This window comes from Tamandua tetradactyla, chromosome 1 (assembly GCF_023851605.1).
Source record: "Tamandua tetradactyla isolate mTamTet1 chromosome 1, mTamTet1.pri, whole genome shotgun sequence".
Classification (NCBI taxonomy): domain Eukaryota; kingdom Metazoa; phylum Chordata; class Mammalia; order Pilosa; family Myrmecophagidae; genus Tamandua; species Tamandua tetradactyla.
In genome coordinates, this window is record NC_135327.1 from 175,089,928 (window position 1) to 175,113,775 (window position 23,848).

Consider the following 23,848-nt stretch of genomic DNA (forward strand, 5'->3'; position numbering starts at 1 on the left):
TTGACTTATGTCATTACTAAGTTGATAAGCCTTGGGAAACCTTTGACGAAGAGAACACATATTGCTATAACCATTCAAAGATGTGTACAGGAAAATGATTAATACTTCTTTTTCTGTTTCAGAGAAAGATCTTGAGTCTTAAGCCAAACTGTTACCTGTCACCCTTCAAACTGTTTAGCCTCTCAGATGTGGGGTTGACCGAGATGGGTAATCTACTGCCCACAGAGACATAAACATAAAATACATACCACCTAACTCACTTCGTCTCTTTTGATGGTACATGCCTACACGTTAAAGCTTAGCATATTCTTCCTTCTTCCATCAAGCACAGAGTAACATTTTTGATAAAGTCCTTTATTTCTTTAAAAAAAAAAGCTCTTTGAATTTCTAATCATTTTCAATTCATATACTAAACTGCTAATCTATTAATGCTAATTTACTGATGATTTATTTTATCTTTACAAACTGTGTTTTGATCATTACATAATTGTGCTTCTTCATTGTTTAGTTCCTATCATCTTATCTTGTACCTTTTCTGATATTATTTTGTTTAGTACAGTCTTCCCTGACCATTAACTTTAACCTTTAACAAAGATTAAAAAATTATTTATTTTTAAGTCTATATCACACAAATAATATATAGCTCTTGTATTTTTAAACATAATCTGATAGCCTTGATCTTTAATGGATAATTCTGCCTAATCACAATTACTAACAGTATAACAACTAGTACACTTTTAATGCTCCCATTGTACATTATGTTTGCTATTAATTTTACTTTATTGCTTTTTCCCTTTCTTTGTCTCCCTGGTTCATCAAGTTACTATACATGCTCCTCCCACTCTCTTTTAAATTTTTACAGGATCTACAGTATTTTTCCATTTCACTAGTGGTCATTCCCTTTCTGAACACTCACAAACACTTTTTTCTCTACCATTGTTTAAGAATACAATTCCTACTATTTTCTCGCAAACCAAGTAAGATGAAACCACTTGAATACTTTGACTCTCCCAGCAACGCAACTCCAGGTTTTGCCAAGACTTTAGTACAATTCTGAGGTTTTTTTTATATTTTCTCTTAGGTTTCTTAGAGTCATAGATTTTCTCTTCAAGGATGTCTCTCCAATTTCAAGAATCATTTAGCACTTATATTAGACACTCCCAGTCTATCATTCATGTGCATAATGCACAGATTGATCCTCAGTGGTACTTCCCTTCTTTTTCATCTTCCCCTGTATTTTGATCTCTAGTCAAATGAATTTGTTATTTGGTTAGAATTCTTTGAAGTATTTTACTAAGATGGAATACTGTGCCAAATATTTAGTTATAACTCTCAGCTTCACATCTTTTCTATTCTCTGCTTTGTGATGTTGGCTGAGGCTAGGACACCTCAAACCACATTTCTGCCCAGTAGCTGGGTCCCTGTCAAGTTCTGCCAATAGAGGGTGCCAGAGGGAGACCACAAACATCACTCTGGCCTTAGGGCTTCATACCAGCAACACTTTGCATCTGTAGCAGAGTTGAATTCAGTTTGCAGTTTGTCCAAACTTGTAAAATCAGCCTCATAGGACCCCACTTGGGAAACATCAGCCCTACCTGCTGGTACCGCCTCAAAAATCTAAGTGCCAGACTTATAGGCCTCTTTTCCTAGCTCAGGAAGCACAACCTCATCAAAGGTCTAAGTTGCATTTCCACAGAGCTCCTCCTCCAAGCTTCCTATTATTTCCCCAGCCAAGAGTAGGGAACTGCTTCCTGCCATTTCTTCCTCTGAGATATGTTAAAACTAGTCCATATGCGGTCGCCACATTTGCTTACTGAGGACCCAAAACGTAACTACTCCAAACCAAGAGGTACTGTAAGTATAAAATACATACCAGATTTTGAAGTACAAATTCATATGAAAATAAGAATTGAATATGTTTAATTAATAAACTGTATATTGATTACATGTTAAGATCATATTTTGTATATAACAAGTATAAGAAGTATATTAGGATTATTTTCACCTATTTCGTTTTATTGTTTTTGATACAGCATCTGGAAAATTTTTTAATTACATAGTTGAGAGCTCACCTTATATTTCCATTGAACAGCACTGCGTTAGAGAGTTCTTTCATGGTTTTTTCCTCTCTCTTTTTTTGGACTTTGAGCTCTTTGATACATAACAATTCTTATATTAAATTCTCTCTGTAAAAACAACTGGTATGGAAATTTACACTATCTAATTTAATCTGTCTAGCCAGTTAAACAGCCTAATTCCACTTTATTTGATATAGAACCTGGAACAAGGAACAAAAATCTTAATGCTCTGTACAAGTTAATGTACATTGATGCATTTCAGAGTATTGGGGCAGAAAATGAAAAAGTGTTTGCACAGACCCTTGAGGGACTGGGGAAAACAGAACTATTAAGCTTCCCCACCTGGGGAATTCATGACATTTTTCTTAAGCAAGAGGGGCTCCCAATTTAATAAGCCAAGGCCTCAATTTTGAGGCTTGCCCCTTTGAAACTTATTTCTGTAATAGTAAACTGAACCTACTAGCGCCTAAGAGTCATCTCTAGAAAATCTCTGCTATTGCTCAAATGTGGTCTCTCTCCAAGCCAAACTGAGCTTTACCCCAACATGGGACATAATTTTGAGGGGTTTAGGCCTGGTCCTGGCATCGCAGGACATAAATGGCCCTGGCATGGCAGGACACATAACTGGCCCTGACATCATGAGACATTAAGTTCCAAGGATGAGCCTGGCCCTGGCATCATGGGTTAGTTGACCAAAAGGGGGTAAAGAAATAGAGTTCAATGGCTAAGAGATTTCAAATGGAGGTAGAAGTCATTCCAGAGGTTACTCTTATGCAAGTTCAGCCAGATATTATAAACTGCTACAATATCGCAAACTTCAACCAACAGTTTTCCTGGAAACCCTCAAAGATATCCTGGGCTTTATAAAATTTTACTAATTAAGTTTGTTTTTCAGAAACTTAAAATCTCCAGAATGCTTCAATGCCAGAGAAGTTCTGAAACCCAGAAATACTGGACTCTCCAAGAAAAACTGGTTTCTTTGTTTCATTCCCATGCCCCTTAACGATAACACCCTTTTTCAGCTTTGAAGCAGTCACAGAGTCATTGCCCAGATATCCCTCAAGATTGAGAGATAATTATCATATGGGAGGGAGGAACTGTAACCAAGAAATTAGGATTTAAGGGATGATTTTGATTACTGAATTATTATATTCCTTTTTGCTTTCTGGGATACTGGAGTAGAGAAAGTACCACTGAGATATTCCAACAGTTCTTGCTAAAAGCCATCTTTTCTGAGTGTTCTTCTCGTTTGCCTCTTTCACTCTGGCTTCTGTGTCCCATAGGTGCCTTCTTATTTTAGTTTGCCTACTCACTAGGACTCAAGCCCAGCTTCTGGGCAACCTTAAGTGAGGGTTGAAGTAGTCTCTGTTCCCATGATCCAGTGGTATATCACCAGTGACAAGCTTCCAGTCGCCTGTCAAAGGAACCATCTCCCTACTTCCCAAGTCAGCCAAACCAGCTGACAAGGACATGGAAACCAGAAGGTTCTGTAAGGAACATTCAGACAGACTGGGGCAAGGATGAATGTTTATCCTTGTACTATGGCAAGGATGGCATGCCAAAACTAACTCAGTGGCTTTTATCTATCCGCAGGATGCTCTTTTAAGAATTAACTGGTAATTACACTGAAATTGAAAGGAAAGGACAGTGAAGATGTTTTCAAGTCTCCAACTCCCCATAATCCTCTCCACTTTTAAAATTCCTGTTATAGCTTTATTTTTTTAATATTGAAGAGTAAAAGAATTTCAGGGTATTAGAGTTAATGAGCAAAAAGTTCTGGGTGGGGCAATCTAGAACACTGTACATTAATTCTTACAGAAATAATTGTTTTGTGGAAGTATATCACTCCCTTCAATATGTGCTACATTTCCTAAAAAGAAACGGAGATGTAACACAGTCCTCTGTACTACAAATACTATTAAGTCTTTCTATATGGTGAAAAACATTAGAATCAAAGCACAATTAAATGAGAGCAATTTTATATCAGAACAAACCACATGGTCCAGGTCTTAGAGAATCAAGGTATTGAGAGACTATCTTGCAGAACACCACTGTCTAAACATTGCACAGTCGTAAGCTCAAGATTAAAATCTATGGCGAGGGGCAGGCCACGGTGGTTCAGCAGGTAAGAATGCTCGCCTGCCATGCCAGAGGACTCGATTCCCGGTGCCTGCCCATGTAAAAAAAAAAATCTATGGCAAGCATCTATTCTATAAGGCTGATGAAGTATACAGTCAACTGCATAAAAGTTCGTACATCTGAGGGAAGAGTGACATCTTCTTTGAAAGCTGAAGAGGTTAACGCAGATGTGTAAGAAAAGAGGAGAGTAACCCCCTCCAAATAGGAGTATGTACTGCAACCCAACTTTATTCTCGAAATCAATTTGCTGCTGTCATGGTCAGGTTCATGTGTCAACTTGGCCAAGTGGTGGTATCAGTTTGTCTGGTTGGGCAAGTGTTGGCCTGTCTGTTGTGATGAGGACATTTCACAGAATTAAATCATGATCACGTCAGCTGCATCCACAGTTGATTTCATTTGTAATCAGCCAAGGGGAGTGTCTTCTGCAATGAGTGATGCTCAGTCTAATCACTGGAAGCCTTTAAAGGAGGATTCAGAAGAGAAAGGCTCTCTTCCTGCTTTGACCGGCAAGCCTCTCCTATGGAATTTGTACAGACCCTCCATGGGAATCGTCGGCTTCACAGCCTGCCCTATGAACTATGGATTCTGCGTTTCCATGGTTACATGAGACACTTTTATAAATTTATATCTGCAAGTGTTTCCTGTTGATTCTGTTTCTCTAGAGAACCCTAACTAATACAGCTGCCTACCCCAACAAAAGGATGGCAGCCTCTCAAGAATCCAAAATTTTGTCATTAAGGGAACAACCACAATTTGTTTTATTAACTAGTTAAAAAACACAGGCCTTCAAACAGAATCCCCATCATTCACATTTCTGAATAAAAATGACTTTGTATTTTTTATCTCAACTTCTCTGTAACCTCAAAACAAATATTCAGAGTTGCAAGGGACTTATCCCTTAGACCAAGATCATTTTTCTAATTTGGTATGCAAGTGAACTACAAAAGACAACAACATCAGCACCAACTATGCTTGCTCCACAATGCGTTTTTTTAGATAACAGCAATCAATTTTCATGCCTCTCTGATACTATTTATCCGTTAAAAACTCATTCCTTGGCAGATCTTTTATTTCCAATATTTCCTATAAATTATGCTGAAGAAAAACAAATTCTAACAGGAATGCATTGATTTGAAAACCACCATACTAGAAAATTTCATTTTATTTTAATTTGTATTTTAAACATAAAATGAGATGGCAAAAACAATATATAGAAGATCAAATATTTGATATTGTCTATCTCTGAATCACAAGTTAAATCAGATACTTATTTCAAGAAATAAGAACTATGCATTCACAATTCACATCAAAGACAAAAAATAAAGCAAACAAATGAAGTCACAGCAAATCAAAATGCATTATAAAATACTTCTTGCAAATCTAACATGTGGACTATAATGTGAGGAGGACACAGAGTCAGCTCACAAGAGACAGCGCGCAAGATCTAAGCCTTACTCGTCAATAATCTACCTTAGACACAATTTAAGTTCATTCCAACAAAAGGCATTCAGGCCCATGTGAGCCTTCACTTTCTATTTCATTTACTTCGTTATTTTAGCATAGAAGATTTTAACATATACGAGCCACACAGTCTTTAGGCAGAGTCGTGGTGGACATACCAAGTGTAGTAGACCCACAGCCTGTGAGCCCTGTATCTTCTTCTGTGGAAGCCCAAGACCACTGCTGATCTTTCTCCCTTTGTTTCACAATCATGTCAACCAATGAGAATGCTAATTCACCAGCTGCCCACCTTAACAGATTAAAGAACAAGGGGAAAGACACACAAAAAATGAGGCAACAGCATACAGAAGTGAATGTGGAGTTGAGGAAAGCTAAGGTTGACTGGATGCTGAAAAGGAGAAACGTCAACTCTTTTCCTGATGATGCTACTTCTCTACTGCAGGAAAACAATAATAACCAGGGCACTGTAACTTGGTCTGTTGATGACATTGTCAAAAAGGCATAAATAGCAACAATTTGGAAAGCCAGCTCCAAGCCACTCAATCTGCTAGGAAGCTGCTTTCTAGGGAAAAACAGACCCTGATAGATAACACAATCTAGGCTGGTTTGATTCCAAAATTTGTGTCCTTCTTGGGCAGAATTGATTGTACTCCCATTCAATTTGAATCCGCTTGGGTGCTCACTAGCATTGCTTCTGGGACATCAGAACAGACCAAGGCTGTGGTAGATGGAGGTGCTATACCAGCATTCATTTCTCTATTGGCATGTCCCCACACTCACATCAGTGAACAAGCTGTATGGGCTCTAGGAAACACTGCAGGTGATGGCTCATCTTTTCGAGACTTGGTTATCAAATATGGTGCAGCTGATCCTCTGTTGGTTCTACTTGCAATTCCTAACATGTCATCTTTAGCATGTAGTTACTTACGTAATCTTACCTGAACACTTTCCAACCTTTGTCAAAACAAGAATCCTGTACCCACATTAGATGCTGTTGAGCAAATTCTTCCTACTTTAGTGCATCTCCTGCATCATGATGATCCAGAAGTACTGGCAGATACCTGCTGGGCCAATTCCTATCTTACTGGTGGTCCAAATGAATGGATTGAAATGGTTGTGAAAATTGGAGTTGTGCCTCAGCTTGTAAAGCTTCTAGAGGCTACTGGATTGCCAACTATGACTCCTACACTAAGAGCCAAAGGAAATATTGTCACTGGGACAAACAGATTCAGGTTGTAATAGATACAGGAGCACTTGTCATCTTTCCCAACCTAATCCCAAAACTAATACTCAGAAGGAAGCTACATGGACAATGTCAAACATCACAGCTGGCCGTCAGGACTAGACATAGCAAACAGTCAATCATGGATTAGTCCCGTTCCTCGTTAGCATTCTTTCTAAGGCAGACTTTAAAACACAAAAGGAAGCTATATAGCTGTGACCAACTATACAAGTGGTGGAACAGTTGAACAGATTGTATACCATGTCCACTGTGGCATAATAGAACCATTGATGAACTTTTTAACTATAAAAGATACAAAATTATTCTAGTTATTCTGGAAGTCATTCAAATATCTTTCAGGCTTCTGAGAAAGTAGGTGAAACTGAGAAACTTAGTATAATGATTGAAGAATGTGGAGGCTTGGACAAAATCGAAGCTCTACAAAACCATGAAAATGGGTCCATGTACAAGGTTTCATTAAGCTTGATTGAGATGTATTTCTTTGGAAAGGAAGAAGATCAGAATGTTGTGCCAGAAACTACCTCTGAAGGCTATACCTTCCAAGTTCAGGATGGTACTATGGGACTTTTAACTTTTAAATTGTACAGCTGAGGTTTAAAGTTGTTCGTGTACTATGTTTGGTATAAATCTGTCTTGTTTCTCTATTAAGAACTCTTATTAAATGTGATTGTTATGAAGCACTTTTTTACAACAAAACTATACTTGAACAGTTTCAAATTGTACATACTGTATGAAGCCTCTCCTCTCAATGCGTTTCTTATTTCTATGTGGAATTTCTTATCTTGTAGTGTCCGGTAAATAAAGATTAAATTCCACCCTTTACTTATAAAATAAAAAGATTTTTAACATATAACCTTATTTTATTTAAATGAAATATATATTTATATACATGTAATTTTTCTACTACTATTAGTTATACTAATCATCTATTTATGGAGTAGCTCCTACACCCAGCATTTTAACAAATATTTTACATGTTAGTTCATTTAATCCACACAAAAAAGTCCTATGGAGTAGTTGTTATTCATCTTACAGAGCTAAAGTAACCAAAGATGAGAAAGATTAATTTATCAAAATCACTTAGGAAAATATGAGGTGAAACTCATATTCTGGACTTATGACTTCAAAAACCATCACAATTGTGTGAACCAAAATGCTTAGCTTAACACCTCAAGTAAAATGTTCACTGCTCTGACTCAGATATTAATATTCATCTCTTGTCCTTCCCCTAACAAAGCCCTCTGTCTTTTGTCCATTTATGTAGGGCAACTGTTATGTGGTCTGACATTCATTTGGTGCTAACACAACTGCAAAAGCAAACATAGGTACTGATACTCATAGCAACAAAAAGCTAAAGAATGATCCAGAATCACTTTCAACCTTTTGTTTTTTTCACTCAGAGCCCTGGGGTTGAGAAATACTCTAAGAAATATACTAAAGACACAAATCTGCATATAACATTGCATTAAGTGAAGAAGCATAAAACAAATAAACATTATAGTAACACTGATCATACTACAAAATACTATGTATAACATTATAAAAAAATTAAAAGAAGTTTGTGTCAGGTCTTTTTCCCTTCAGGGTCACTAAGGCTGATAATGTAATACATTAATATTTAAATTGCTTTTTAAAGTAAATGCCTTATGCAGTCCCTCAAATATAGTGCTTACAAAAGTAAAAGAACTTCCACATGACAAGGATAAGGTGCGTGAAGTGCTGGGGGGAGGAGAAAATGCTAACCATGCTTTTGGAATGGACCATTCACCACAGAGCAGCCTTTTAAGGAGGAGGAACTGGAAGATTAACTACAGTCAAATATATCTTGGGCATACTGCCTACATGTTACACAAATACGCAATAAAGTAAAAACTTCAAAATGACTAGGTAGGCAGCATCTATTTAAACAAATAAAACTTTATTCCCAAGATGTTAACAATCCTTTCTAAATTTCAACTATATTATTGGTCTGAGGAACAGAAGCTTTTTAATTATGCAGTATTATCAGTGACATAGTGCTCAAATCCCACACAGCATGAAACCATGCTAGCTAAACTAACAAAATGAGTGCTCTTACTCTCTGTTAGCAGGAGTTCACTATACCACCTTTGTTATTTATTTCACAACATAACTATCATTTCTGAAATAATAGCTGTGGGTATCCAAGATGAACCCACTGGCTACCTATATAGTTTCTGATCCACATATTGTAGGACAGTTAAACTAAATTCCATTCAGAAAAAATATTTAGATAATCAAGGATAGATTAAATTAACCTACACTCTTTATTCACTTCCCATATTAAATCATTAATCATTAATACCCACTATAATCAATATAACTTTCAGTTTGCTAACGCTGCTGAAATACAATATATCAGAAATAGACTGGCTTTTACAAAGGGGATTTATTAGGTTACAAATTTATAGTTTTAAGGCCATGAAATTGCCCAAATTAAGGCATCAACAAGAAGGTAACTTCATTCAAGAAAGGCTAATCATGTCTGGGGTTTCTATCACATGGGAAGCACATGGTGACATCTGCTGCCCTTCCCTCCTGGCTTCTGTTTCTCACCTCCTGTTTCCAGTGGCTTTCACTCTAAGCATCTATAGTTCCTCACTTAGCTTTTCCAGGACAGACTCTGGGATTCATCTCTTGGGTTATCATCTCCAAACATCCGTCACTTAGTTTCATCCCCCCACTCTCTGTGTCAGCCCTGAGCACTCTCTATGCTTTCTGCTTTTTATTCTCTTTCTACAGGGCTCTAGTAAAAGGATCATGACCCACCTTGAATGGATGGAGTCACATCTCCATTTAATAAAAAAGGTCCCACCCACAACTAGGTGACAACTCCACAGAAACAACCTAATCAAAAGGTCCCACCCAAAACTTGGTGGGTCACATCTCCATGGAAACAACCTAATCAGAATGTCCCAACCCACAAGAGGTGTGTCCCCACAAGATTAGATTAGAAGAAGATGGCTTTCTGGGGTACATAACAGTTTCAAACCAGCACAATAGCCATACAACAGATAAAGCTCATCATAAGCTATATCATTGCCAATGCATTAGAAAAAAAAAAAAAGCTTCTTACGCATGTCTTCATAAATTTTGAATTTTCATACTCATTGCTACTTGAATTTTCCTTATTGCACCAGGATAAAGGATTTCTCTTTTTTTAAAAGGAAAAAAGCTTTAAACACAAAATACTTCTATCATTTTCTTTCATAGAAAGAATTTTATGGCTTCTCACTATAACTAACAGGGTTGTGAACAGCAGCAAGGAACCAGATGCGTTCACAGCAGTCCAGAACAAATTTTGTCATAAAGACCAAGGCTTGAACTCGATCACTCTCTTACTCTGTCGAATATCAAAAGTTTCCCAGTTACTCCACAGTTCACAGGAGGCCTATCTAGCCTCGATTTTGCAGAGATGACAGCCAGTCATAGAGAACTGAAAAATGGTACCGGAATCAAATACTGCAGTTTTATAAGTGGCTAGACTTACACTAACTCATATTCAACTCTCAGTTAAAATAACTTCAAAAATAAATAAATACTGTCAAGAAAGAAACATTTCAGGGATAACTATAAATTTCATTAAGCAGAAGTTATATGGAAGATGAATATTCATTTCATCTGGCTTCCACTGCAATCCATTTCATCTTTACAGTGATTTACAAATACCCCAACTCAAAATGCTTACATTGTACAAAATTTCAACCTCCACACATGTGTGGTGCAAACAGTTTGTCATTTTTTGCTTAGTTCAACATGACTAAGTTTGTTATTTTGACAGACCTGCATAACATCCTAAAATGTTTTTAACAATGCAGTTTAGGCTGCAATGCAATATTAATGAGTGAATAATGTTCTTGAATATTGGGTTTAATATTTAATGATTCAGAGTACTGCCTGGATTTGATGCTGAAGAAAAATGTGGTTTGAAATCACTGCACTTATCAGGGGACCTGAGAAAAAGACCATGGGCTCCAAGTAAACCTTTAACCTAAACTCTGAGCTGGGGCTTCAGGTGTGAAATTGATGCTTTGCCAACTAAATATCTAGTGCTTATCAATATTCACAGAACTACACCATTTATCAAGGGTCATTCATCAGAATTTTTAAATTACTGGGAGCTCACATGTCTGTGCCAAGAGGTGAAAAAAAGGAGGGTAAGTACAAAAATAACACTGGGTAGTCTACAGTCAAATATTTTAGGAACTAATCTACCAGTGGCATCAACACGTTAATTTGATTATTCCTCTTTTTAAAAATATGTGAAATTGTGTTAAAGTAGCAAGTTCAGATCAAATTACTTGTTTCCACATCTACTATAAAGGAAAAGTTTTTAATTTGAAGGATCACAGAGCAGTTAGTTCATATGTGTGAATCCAATGAATGGGTGGTAATCGGCACACATTACTGGATTTGCCTCATTTATAAACAGTACTATTTCTTAAAAATAAATAGAAGAACAACAAGAGTAGAACTCATGAAATCAGTTAAAAAATATCCAAAGTCACAGAGCTGTGAAGGACTGTAAAGTACTCCTAACTAGAATGTTAATATTACTGTGATTTTAAAATCTAAACACTAGTCAAAGGATAAAAGTATGGCTCAATTTCCAATATTTATCTGTATTTATAGTTCACAATAGCCATGTCAATACTCACTAAAATAGAACTGAGAATTAAAATACCTGGGTTTAAGACTCTATTCTGTCACATATTTGATCTATCAACCATAGCCTCTACAAGCCTCTGGTTTTTCACATATGAACATAGGGATTATAACACCTTACCCCAAAGGTTATGTTGTAGAATAAATTTAAATATACTATTAAAGACTGGGTCAAACAAAAAAGCAATATACCAATGTGAATAAACAAAGACCAATCTATTTAACGTTTATCAAACACTTACAATGATCCAAGAAGGCCATACCTCATTTACATTATCACGGTGACTGTAATAATAAAAAGATCAGGGAATTGCAATTTCTATATTGACTTATTTTGTTTTGATAATAGAGGAAGGAAATGAGCACTAAAGCAATAGGAGAATAAACAAAAAATACTAATGAATTATTTTCTCTCTAATATCTAAATTTCTAATGTCATATTTTGATAGTTCACAAAGTATGTTTTTAACTTAGGGGAAAAAAGAGAAATTGTCAGCTATATCGACGCGCTATTATTCAATTTGCTATAATATGTTTTAATCATTAAGTATTTACTGAACATACATTATGTGTATTTTTATTTACATTTATTGTGAGTATTTATATAGAAAATCCTATGTTAAAAAAATCAGACTGATCTTACCATCAACCACAGTATCATCCCTTCCTTTATATCATGGCATTTACATAATGCTATTAAGTTCGTTCTACTCCATTTTTACCACATCAGAAATAACTTTAACAATTATTTCAAAAAGAGTCAAAAACAAACTTTTTTTCCTCAAAATTTTATACCATAGAAAACTTGGCAAATTTGCCAGTGATAAGTTAAAGTCTTCATTCAATATGAGATCTCAATTACCATTACAGTCAGTAAGAGTCAATTTTTCTGTTAAAGCATTTCTTAAATTGATGCTACAAATTCAACAAAAATTAATTAATTGCTCCTAACACCAATCCTGATGTTCCTTCAAGGTGGTGGTGGATATTTAATGGCATACCAAATCAATAACTAAACTTTTCTCAGGTGTGAATAACTGAAACAAAAATAGGCATATAACTACACATTTGGTACATTTCTTACCCAGCTCAAATCCAAAAATCTATACTAAATTATAGTACATTTTTTGGTTATTCTTTAATTTATAATATACTTTAAAGTAGTACAGTATGCTTAGAAAAATGCCTGGAAAAAATACAAGAGAAAATTATTAGCAGTTGTTACTACTAGAGAGAATGAAACAGGTGGGTATACTTTAACTTATTTCTCTTCTGTAATGATTCCATTTTATGAGATTATTTTATTTTGAAATAAAACAAAACGTTAGAGCATCACTGACCAATGGAAATATAATGCAAACTACATATGTAATTTAAAAGTAAAAAATATCAGGTCAAATTAATTTTAAGTATTTTATTTAGCCTAATGCATGTGAAATATCACTTCAACATGTGAACACTACAGAAAATTACTGATGAGATATTTTACATTCCTTTTTTCATATTGAGACTGAAATCTGTGTGTATTTTAAACTTCCAGCACATCTCAACTCAGACCAATCACACTTCAAGTGAGTGGTTTACATGTGGCGATAGGACTGCACAGGGCTAGAGTAGACTAAAGTCTTATTTAGGCACAAGTTAGGTATTTTTCTTTCTAAATTTTCAAGCAATAAAGAGGTGCTCAATAAAACCTCTCTCTCATCAGTTCTCAGCACCTGGGCCTACTACTTTTTCACTGTTCATTTATAAAATCTATTTCAAGGTCTAGCTTTGATGGCATGTTTCTCACTGAAAACCGATATAATTTCTTTCTGCGAGGCCTATATATTTGGCCTGCTATTCGATGCCCTCAATATTTACATGTTATTTTAATACTCATCTCAATGCAACACTTTAATAGTCTGGCAGCAGAGACCCTTAGACTGTTTCCAAGGGTCTCCCAACCCTTGAGATCAGTTTTCTGAATAAGCAAAAATTTTTTAAAAATTGAAGTCACCAATACACATGAATCAACCACATAGCATCAGTATCAGTTTTAAGACTTAAATTAACTAAAAAAAATCTTTTCAAACTAAAAACAAGTTGAAATTCAAAAAAAAAATCACTTGTTTTTCTGATGAGAGAAAAATAAGTCATAGCTCATCTCCCAATTAGTGCTTTTGGAAACAAAAATGACCACATCCTTGCTTCAGGCAAAAGAGAAAAAAATTCATCCACTTTAGTTGGTTCTGCCTGCCTGGAATGGTGTTTCTATATCTTCCTGCATTTTCATCAACCAAAGTGCATTTTTACCAACCAAAGAGTTCTTCTATACTCCTTAGAAATGAAAAAGGTAAGAGGAAATGAAAAAGGGCACACAGAGAAGAGAAGAAAGCAAGGAGAGGATTTTCACTCTATACAAATAGTTAATTCCCTAAAATGAATGGATGAATGCACGGATGAGGTAGATAATCATGTTTATGGACCACACTTACATGTAGTCACTGTACTGTGCTAAGAACTTTACATGGAATGTCCCATTTAATCTTTAAAACAGCCTAAAGATAAATCTGAGGTAAGTGTTAATATTGTTCTTACAGATGAAGATACTGAACCCCGAAGAAGTTAAGTAAGTTTACTATGTGGTCTCAGGACTAGAAGCCCCTGAAGTTGGAATTCAAACTCAAATAGTCTGACTCTTTAAACCATACTCTTCCCCATCATATTCTACTGCCTCTTCTGTTCACAGACATAAAAGAGCTCTAAGAGTAAGCATTTTGTTTAATATTTGCTGTACACTTTACATATTGTTATTTTATTTAATCTTCATTTTAAAAACAAGCTTATCAGGGAGGTATTATTAACCTGAAATTGAGGCTTAAAAGATTACGTCACTAACTCAAGATCAACAATTACTAAGAGGCAAAGCTGGTATTCAAATGAGATTTGTCTAACACTAAAAGACATCACTTTTGCCCCTGGTTTTGCTTTTTTCTCCAAATGTAGGTGCATTTGATATTATTATAAGGGGTAGAAATCTATGATAATTAGGTGACACTACTACTAAAATAATCTTAATTGTGGTACTAAACAGTTCACAAAGAGCATTCCTTATATAGATAAAACCTGGATGAAGGCAAACACTACAGAAAAGAGAGAATTAGAGGCAATTGCCTCAATTTCTGATTTTTAGCTTGCCTTAAAAGAATTAACTCAGAATGGGAGTAATACTTAAATACAGATATATTTACAAATTCCCTCCTTTCAAAATCTAAAGAGCCCTTACTAAAATTGCTCTATCATTTAATGGTACATAATAAGGACTGCCTTCTGAAACCTTCATATACAATACACTCAATCCAGCAGGAAATGCTGCAATATTAATTTGCCATTCACCTAAATAAGCAATTGAGCAAGAATAAAAATAAAAATGAGTGACATTGTTACTACACTCTCACTATCATTTCCAGGATGAAATGAAATGCCCAGGTAATTGAAAAATAAAGCACGTACTTGAATTTCTAGGAATTGCAGTATGTGCATACAACTGTGATCATGGAAAGGGGGTAGAAAACAATACAAGCAGCCAATGAGATTGATTCCTAGAGCTTATGAAAAAATAAATCTTAAAAGTATTAGGATCTATTTGTTTATTAAAATTAACCATGGTAAACCTCAGAAGGCAGTTTTTCAGGTAAGATAAATGTTTCAAAGACCATGGGCAACACGATTTGCAGAACACTCAGCAGAACTTGAAAATCTCAATATTCCCAATTCTTAAAAATTCCCTTGAGATAGCTATACAAGCTAAAAGACCACAGAGTTGGTAGACATGCTCTTACAATAGCAGGATACCTGTTTGCTTTACAAATGGGCTTCAAATGGTAAATTAACCTCTCTGGGTTTAGGTCAATCTCATGGAAAGACAAGATACACCTTTCTTTAAAAAAAAAAAAAAAAAAAAGCAAAGTTAAACAAGAGTCACAATGGAGCTTTAATATTTATCCATATGAGACATAACACCAGCTAAAGATCTCACATGACTCAGAAATGTGAAAACTGAAGAAATAATACCTTTGTTACCACTCTTCATATATGACAGTGAAACGGTCCCACACGGCTAGAATGAACAATTTAACTTCTTTCCTTACTGTAACAAAGTATAGCAATTTACAGTTGTCATATCCAAATTTACAGTCTTCTATTTTATGCTAGCAAAGGCTCAATGCTTTAGCTCAAACTCTTACTCATAAAGATCTGCCATCTTTGACTGGCTACTCCCTAGCCCATCTGTTTTACTATTACAAATTGCCTACTTAGATAAAAATACATTGAATGGAGATATGTGGCATCATCTTTTCAAATCAATTTAACAGTAATCCTAACCTTTGTAAAATTTCAAGCATATCAGAGAGTCTTGATGAAAATAACTTCCATTAGAAAGTCAACACTTAGAATTTTAGACCTGAAAGAAATCTTAAAGATTAAAAGAAATCAGATTCTATTTGCTGCTCTATAGTTTTGAAGAATTATCAAACAAAACCAAATTCATCGATTTTTACATCTATATATTGAGTTATCCATCTCCTGAGAGAAAATATTAGAGTAATTAACAGAATTCATGAAAGGTGGGCCATGAAAGCAAAAGTCAGGTTTCAGAAAAACTAGCTTATAAGTAAAGATAAAACTCAAAATAGAACAAAGAGGGCAGTGCAACGGTGACTCAGTGGCAGAAATCTCCCCTACCATGCCGGAGATTCGGGTTCAGTTACCGGGGCCTGCCATGCCAAAAAAAAAAAAACAGAACCAAGATTTAAAATTATGCCCAGCCTAAGGATAAGGTTATTATGATATATGTCCAAAAGGAAAGGGAAAACAAAAAGAGAATAAATAACTACAGATACTGGAACATTTTAAGTGAGGATGAAAGCTAATATGACTAAAAAGGCACTGTGAAGGAGGAACAATTTCTAAACCTGGGATAGGGAAGTGGAGGGGGCAAAAGAAACTTTTAAAAATAGCACAGTACTTTGCAAGAAGAAAATCTTCAAATACAGGTACTTTTTTTTGTACGCTGTATGGCGGGATCTCATTTCATTATTTTTCCATGTGGGCATCCTGTTATTGCGGTACCAGCTGCTGAATTTTGTTTGTTTTGGGGGAAGCGCATGGACCAGAAATCCAATCCAGGTCTCCTGCATGGCAAGCGAGAATTCTACCACTGAACTATCCTTGCACCCCCAAATGTAGGTACTCTAAATTTTTATTCAATAGTCTATGGAGCCTGAAGTATCAAATTAAAAGAAAAAAGTCTATGTGGGGTATTGTACATTTAATATTTACATCAATCTCTGCTTTCACTTTTGTAATGAGGGAATTTATTTGAGGGATTAACAGTTATAGCAGAAATAGTTGCAGAAATAATAGTCATTGTTTTTATTATTAAAAAGAGCATCATTATAAAAGTATATGGTTCAATACAATTGCAATGTGTTATTTGATCTTCACAACACTAGGAGTAAAGCAGGATTTATTACTTTTGTAATTGTTTTCATTTCTAAAGAGAGAACACTGAGTTTGAGGAAACTATGTGAGCTACCCATGGTCAAACAGTTAATAAAAGGAGAGAACAGGGCTAGAACTCTGATCTTCTGATTCCCAATTCTGAACTAATTTTAGTTTAAAACAAGACAACTAACTACTAAAATACCCTCCATCTCTAAATTGCTATGGTTGTGCTCATTATATTAATCAGCATTATGTGGTTTAAGAGTTAAGTGCATGGGGTGGGCCATGGTGGCTCAGCAGGCAGAGTTCTCACCTGCCAGGCTGGAGACCCAGGTTTGATTCCCGATGCCTGCCTGTGTGAAAAAATAGAGTTAACTGCATGTATCTCTCCAAGCTCTCTCACTCAAGAGTGATCCTGGACAATGAAATGGAGTTGTGCTACTACTACAATTTTTCACAAAGGGCAGATTCCTATCAATTTGGAATTAGGGAAACTTTCAGCAAAGTATCTACTTATATTTCCAGAATAATCAGAATATATTTATACTTCTAACATAAAAATAAGAAAAGGAAATTTTAAATTACAGACAATCAAGAAACAAAGCACAGGCAAAAGTATAAGCCTTTAATTTTTTTTTAGAGTTCATTCACCCATTTCACTTGTCATAGATTTTTCAACGACTTTAAAATTTGATTCCCTGCTTTCTTTGTATCAAGAAGAAAGCCAATGCCATGTTATTCTTCAAAAGACAAATTCAATATTTGATAAATATTTATTTAGTAGATACAAAGTGCAGAGCATTGTTTACTTAAAAATCTAGAAATATCTCAAACCTGGTTTATTTCTTCTGCTGACATACTTGATTTTATGACACAATCATACACTCATAGAAATGGCATGGTATTGATTGATTAACTAAATCACATTTAGGAAAGATCTCTTAGGGCAATTTTAGAAACATTACTGGGCCTACTCCAGGGCAATTATTGCTCCCACTAGCTGTCTAGAGAGGCCCTAGTGGTGGTTTTTATGCCTATAGTAGGCTAGCAAGAAAGCATTAAGCATGACTATTGCTTTTTTTCTTTTTTTTTTTTTTCCTATATGGTCCTAACAATAACCCAAAATGATATAGCAAGTTTTTACTAAGTGCCTAAATCCTCCAGGTGTTCTTGAGTAAAAACAAGAACTAAGAGACTATTCCACCCCACTATGAACTATCCACCTAAAATTAATGAAAATACTAAACAAATAAGCAGATATAGCAAGGCATATGGGCATAACACAACATAACACAACACTGAATGTACTACTATGTTCCCAAAATATGCAACAATGAGAAAAAATAAGGGACTCACTGGTAGTGAGTTAACTAGCACTACTGCCTGAGGATAATCTGGCAGTAATATTTTGTATACCATTTGACCTAGTAATTCCACTTCTATGAATTTACCCTAAGAAAATAATCCAAGATATGTATAAATTTAACAAAAAGGATATTCAATGCAGCATGTTCATTTTGAACCATTTATTAGGAAGCCTAAATGTCTAATAGTGAACTACCATGGAGATACATAATGATGAAATATATTCATGATATCTTAGGTTTTTTAAAAACAAAGTAGTTCATAAAAGCAATAGGACAATATGATGCTATTTCTGTTACCCACTCCCCACCCCTGCCATATATATGCCCGTGTGCCAAAATAATTCTTATCTTGCATGAATAGCTGGATTGTAGGTAATTTTCATCTTGGTTAGTTTCATTTCTTCAACTTTCTAAACAGTGTGCATTATTTTTGAAATAGGAAATAGCAGTTCTTATACTATCATGTGCTTTGTAATTTTTGCTTTTATCTATAGATATTCTTAAGTATTAGGAAGATATTGTGGGTCAGGAGATGATAGGATACAGAAAAGCTGGCCAGGCAACAACAATACAACTACAAGACAAGGTACAAGAAGCAAGCAGAGGCAGACCAGAGAGGAAGAGCTCAAGACAGCATTGCTGCTCAGGAACCCCTTCTCCTCACTGAATGCCTGACTGGTCACCAGAAGTGGGCAGAGAAGAAAGCAGCATCGACGCTGCTGCTGACTCCACGCCCCTCCAGTATACAAAGAGCCAAGGGAATGGACCTCCTTAAGGACCCCATGCTCCAGCTCTGATGAGGTACCCCCTCTCTAATGCTACAATACATATCTCCTGATCTTATGATTCTCTTAGCTTCTTGATCGATTTACTTGCCCTTTCAAAATGTCCTGTAATTCATTACAGCCTTCCTGGAATTGCCGTCTGGCTTCTCAACATGTGATATCAGATGTCCCATAAACAATAGGACTATTACATTAAAACTGTGAATTAGATCCAAGCATCCTATTTCTTCCCAAGCCCATTAACTTGATGTTCTATAGGTGAAATCTCATTTAATTTGCCATTTACAGAATAACCTTTCCAGGTGTATCTCTCAAGCCCTTCCTGCTGTTCTGGATACCTCTTAATATCTGTATGTTAGGAAAATCACCTGAATGAGGTAATAAAATTAATCTGTTTGTTCCTAATGGAAAAACTGGTGGAGATGAGCCCACAGTGCAACAAGATCATGACTGAACAGTACTCTTAAAATGACTGTCTTCCTAAGAGAAGCCCAAATGGCCCTGCACAGTGAAAAGCAATGAATATTTCTGAGTCTGAAACAACAAGATTGAGTGATCAAAGGGGTCAGGTAAGGAGAGTTCCTATTCTTCCACATTTTGCCACAGTAAAAAGACAGCTTATCTTTATGCACAGAAATAGCATCAAATGTTTCGAGACTCAGCAGATTAGACTATACTAGTAGTTTCAGGATTGAAAAAAAAATCAGTCAAAATCAGACTGTTCTGTCTTATATACATATGCAGAAAAACAAGAAATTCTAATTTGGGGGTGGGAGGGTGGTTACTGATATGTCACAGAGAAGCCAAGTATATTTTCAACAAAAGTAAAAAAATAATAATAATCACTTCACCACCTCCATAGCATCTATCTTATACTCAGGAAGAATGATGTGTGTTAAATACATAAAGATAGCCCTAGCAAGCCATAAAAAAACACCTGAGACAAATTTAAATGACCACCATAATGAAGAATTTGATCTTTTCTTTTTGTATTCTCCCAAGGCTTATGTCAGTAAACTAGAATAAACATGTTATTAAAAGAGAATCAATAGAAGGCTTTAAAATATACAGTACCACAAAAGGTCAAGGCCTGGTATCGATTTTAATATGACATTTTTTTGTGTGGCTTCCCAAAGGGTTCTTTTCTAATATTGTTCTTCATTTTTCTTTCACTTTGTTTCCTGACTGGTGAATTTGTTGTTCTTTCTACAAAAAGCTATCTAAAGCTGAGTTTGCTGAGTGTGTGTCATTTCTATGATAAGCAGCTGGGTAACGAAAAAAACAAACAAAAAATCAACAACAAAACACGTTTAAAGGTAGCAGGAGAATAGACATAAGAGGACATGAAGCACAAGACAATGTTGATCTCGCAACAGGAACACATTGAAATACCGAACAATTTGCCATCATGCCCCACATGGGGTGTCTGCTTGCCAGGGTACCCTGAGCGGATATTGATTCCTACGAGCAGGAAGGCAGAAGAAAGCAGAATAAGGGAAAAGATGATCTCCCCAATTTCAACAAAAAACCCTCACCAAACCAAGTAAAGGATACACATGGTTCAGATATCATAAATCCACGTTTCTCTGGGCTCCTCTTGTAGCACCAAATCTTCAGAGGCAAACTGGAATTCCTTTGACTAGACTGTTGTTGACCCATCAGAGCATATGTACCCAGAGACACACAGACTTCCTGACTTCAGTAACCACAGTCAAGGCTCAAAGACTTACATAAAACATGTTCTGGTTCAATCTCATATAAAATATGAATGCATTATATAGTATATACTCTATATACACTCACAAATTTTTAGTGTTTTTAGACATCATTAAAAGTAATTCAAAGCCCAGAAGATATTTTCATGTGCCAGTTTGTCACATTTAGACAATGCTCACTAAAAATTGAAGCAAACTAAGCAACTATCTAAGGACATGGTGGAAAAGTAGGTCATTTTGTTCTAAGCCACCTAAAGCCAAAGAAACTGGCTGAGGCTGGAGTTTACCCGATATCAAAATATGAAAGTTTGAATTAAGTCTACTAGAAGGAAAGACATAAATCACAGCTGTTCCCTAAAAAGTATTGGGAAAGAAACTTGGAGTAAAAGAAAACTGGATTTGAATCCTGATGCTGCCTTTAGTCAAAATATAGCCTTGGGCAAGGTACTTAACCTCTCTGAGTACCTTTCTGATTGTAATATTAACCCATTAGCTCCCCAATTTGATGGGGGGAACTGAGGGCCTTGGGCCCTGGGGGTAGTGTCACCTATTAACACACAATCTAAAGCAGGCCACAGCAGAGGGCTCTTGGGAATTTTAGGGGTAACATACACAAATGTGCCAGCACAGTGCCTGGCACAGGGAAGGTAATCATTAAATGGTAATTTAATGGTCATATGATGATTTTCATGCCTCTTTCTCCTTTTGAATAAATTCTATTCCATTTTAATCTATTTAGCTACAACAGGAAAATATTATGGTAACGTGGTTAATTCATTCTTTTTTGGTACCTACTATAAGCCAGAGAGTGCATTTTACTCTCATAGAGCTTTATGTTTAGTAGAGGAAACAATAAATAAATAGCTACAAAGAAACATAAAATAGGGAAAGAAGAGCTATAATGAAAGAAGGGAGGAAGAATATTTATTTTAGATAAAGTGAACAGGGAAAGCCTCTCTCTGAGGTTATTTGAGAACTATGGATGTTAAGAGGGGGCCAGAAGTATTCTAGGCAAAGCGCTGTTTGCACAAACAAGTTTGGCAGTCGGTGTAGCTGAAGTGGTCAGTGAGAGGGTGGGTGATGAAGTATGAGTATACTGGTAAGCAGAGGCCTTCTAGGTCAAAGTAAGGGCTTGGACTTTATGCTAAATGTACTGAAAAGTCATTAGAGGGTTTTCAGCAAAGAAACTGACATGATTTTAAATACATTTTTAAAAGCACACTAAAACTTCAATTAAGGTATAGCCCAAAGATATCAGGTTGACTGGAGTGCTTTATAAGCAGAGTGAAAGTCAGCGAGAGAAAGCCATAGGAAGTAAGAAGCTGAAGGCCAACCTGTGAAAGAAGGGAGAGGCCACCTGTGCATTGCCATGTGAAAGAAGAGTCCAGGACCGAGGATCACTGGCCACCAGCTCCATAATGCCAGTCTTTGGGAAGAAAACATCACCTGGATGACACCTTGATCTTGGACTTCCCTTGGCCTCAAAACCAAGAGGCAATAAATTCCCATTGTTGAAGCAAACCCATGGAATGATATTTGCTTAAACAACCAGATGACTATAATAGCTCCCATCCAAGAAAGATGCCTTCCTCCTTAAACTGCGGGATGTGTGCGCACTTGTGTGCGTATTAATGACTCAAGGACAATTAGTCCTCCGTTATACAATATTAATATCTTGGATTTATAAGATTTATAAGTCTGAAAAAGTGAACCTACCAATGTTGCTCTTATTGTTAGAGATTCTATTTAGTATTTCTATGTCCTTCGCATTTCTATTTAGATTTTAAAATCAGCTTGTCAATGTCTACCAAAAAATAAATAAACAAACAGATTCTGATTGTGATTGCACTGAATCTACAGATAAATTTGGGGAGAACTGACAACATTACTGTATCTTCTGATGCACGGACATAATTTATCTCTCCATTTATTTTTGGTCATCTTTACTTCTCTCAGTACAGTCTGGTTGATTGCAGTGTAAAGACCTATTACATTTTTTGTTAAATTTATTTCTCGGTATTTGAAGTTATGTGATACTCTTATGAATGGCATTTATTTTTATTTTTATTTTTCAATTGTTGCTGGTGCATGGAAATGCAACAAATTAAAAAAACAATTTTTATTGGGAGTTGGGGGGTAGGAAGCACACTAAAGCTACTTTGGACAAAAGTTGTCCCCTGCAGGGGATTTTGTCATGGTGCAAGTAAGAAATGCTAATAATGGCTTAAACCACATTCTGTCAAAAAACCCTTAGCACTATTGATATTTTAGAGCAGATAATTCTTTGTTGTGGAGGGCTGTCCTATGCCTTCTATGATGTCTAGCAGTATCCCTTCCTTAATCCACTAGATGCCAGTAGGACATCCCAAGTTGTATGTAACACCCAAAAATGTTTCCAGACATGGCCAAGTGTCACAGAGCAGGCAAAAATTGCCCCAGGTTAAGAACCACTGATTGAGACTAAGGTAGAGACAAAGACAATGAGTGGTTTGGAATTTGTAATATATTTTAGAAGCAGAGATACCAAGAGATGGTCAAATGAAAATGGAAGATGGTTAAATGAAAGAGGGAGAGGAAGTACATAAAGGCAGGAAAAATAATCAGTAATAAGATTCTGATGCTACCCTCAACTTTTCTTAGACAATATTACCCACATTTTCACTATCTAGTTTGAAGAGAGAATTTTCTAAGTTAAATTTACCAAGGGCTCTACAAATAGCAAAAGTTACAGAAACTCAATTGGATGGTTTGGGCTACTTTTCTTTAATTCTATAAAAACTGAATTGTAGAGTTGACATATAGTCATAAAGAAATATACAATTTCCAACAGATTACAGCAAAATCTACAGAAATATTAATTATTAATTAATATTAAATGAATAGTATT

General features: G+C 35.7%; 1 protein-coding gene and 1 pseudogene across 1 annotated transcript in view; one reads left to right on the forward strand and one right to left on the reverse strand.

Annotated features, from left to right (window-relative positions):
* CHCHD3 (coiled-coil-helix-coiled-coil-helix domain containing 3) overlaps positions 1–23,848 on the reverse strand; it is a 352,306-nt gene that overhangs the window by 232,198 nt on the left and 96,260 nt on the right. The window lies entirely within an intron of this gene.
* On the forward strand, positions 5,929–7,512 carry LOC143679511 (importin subunit alpha-1 pseudogene; annotated as a pseudogene).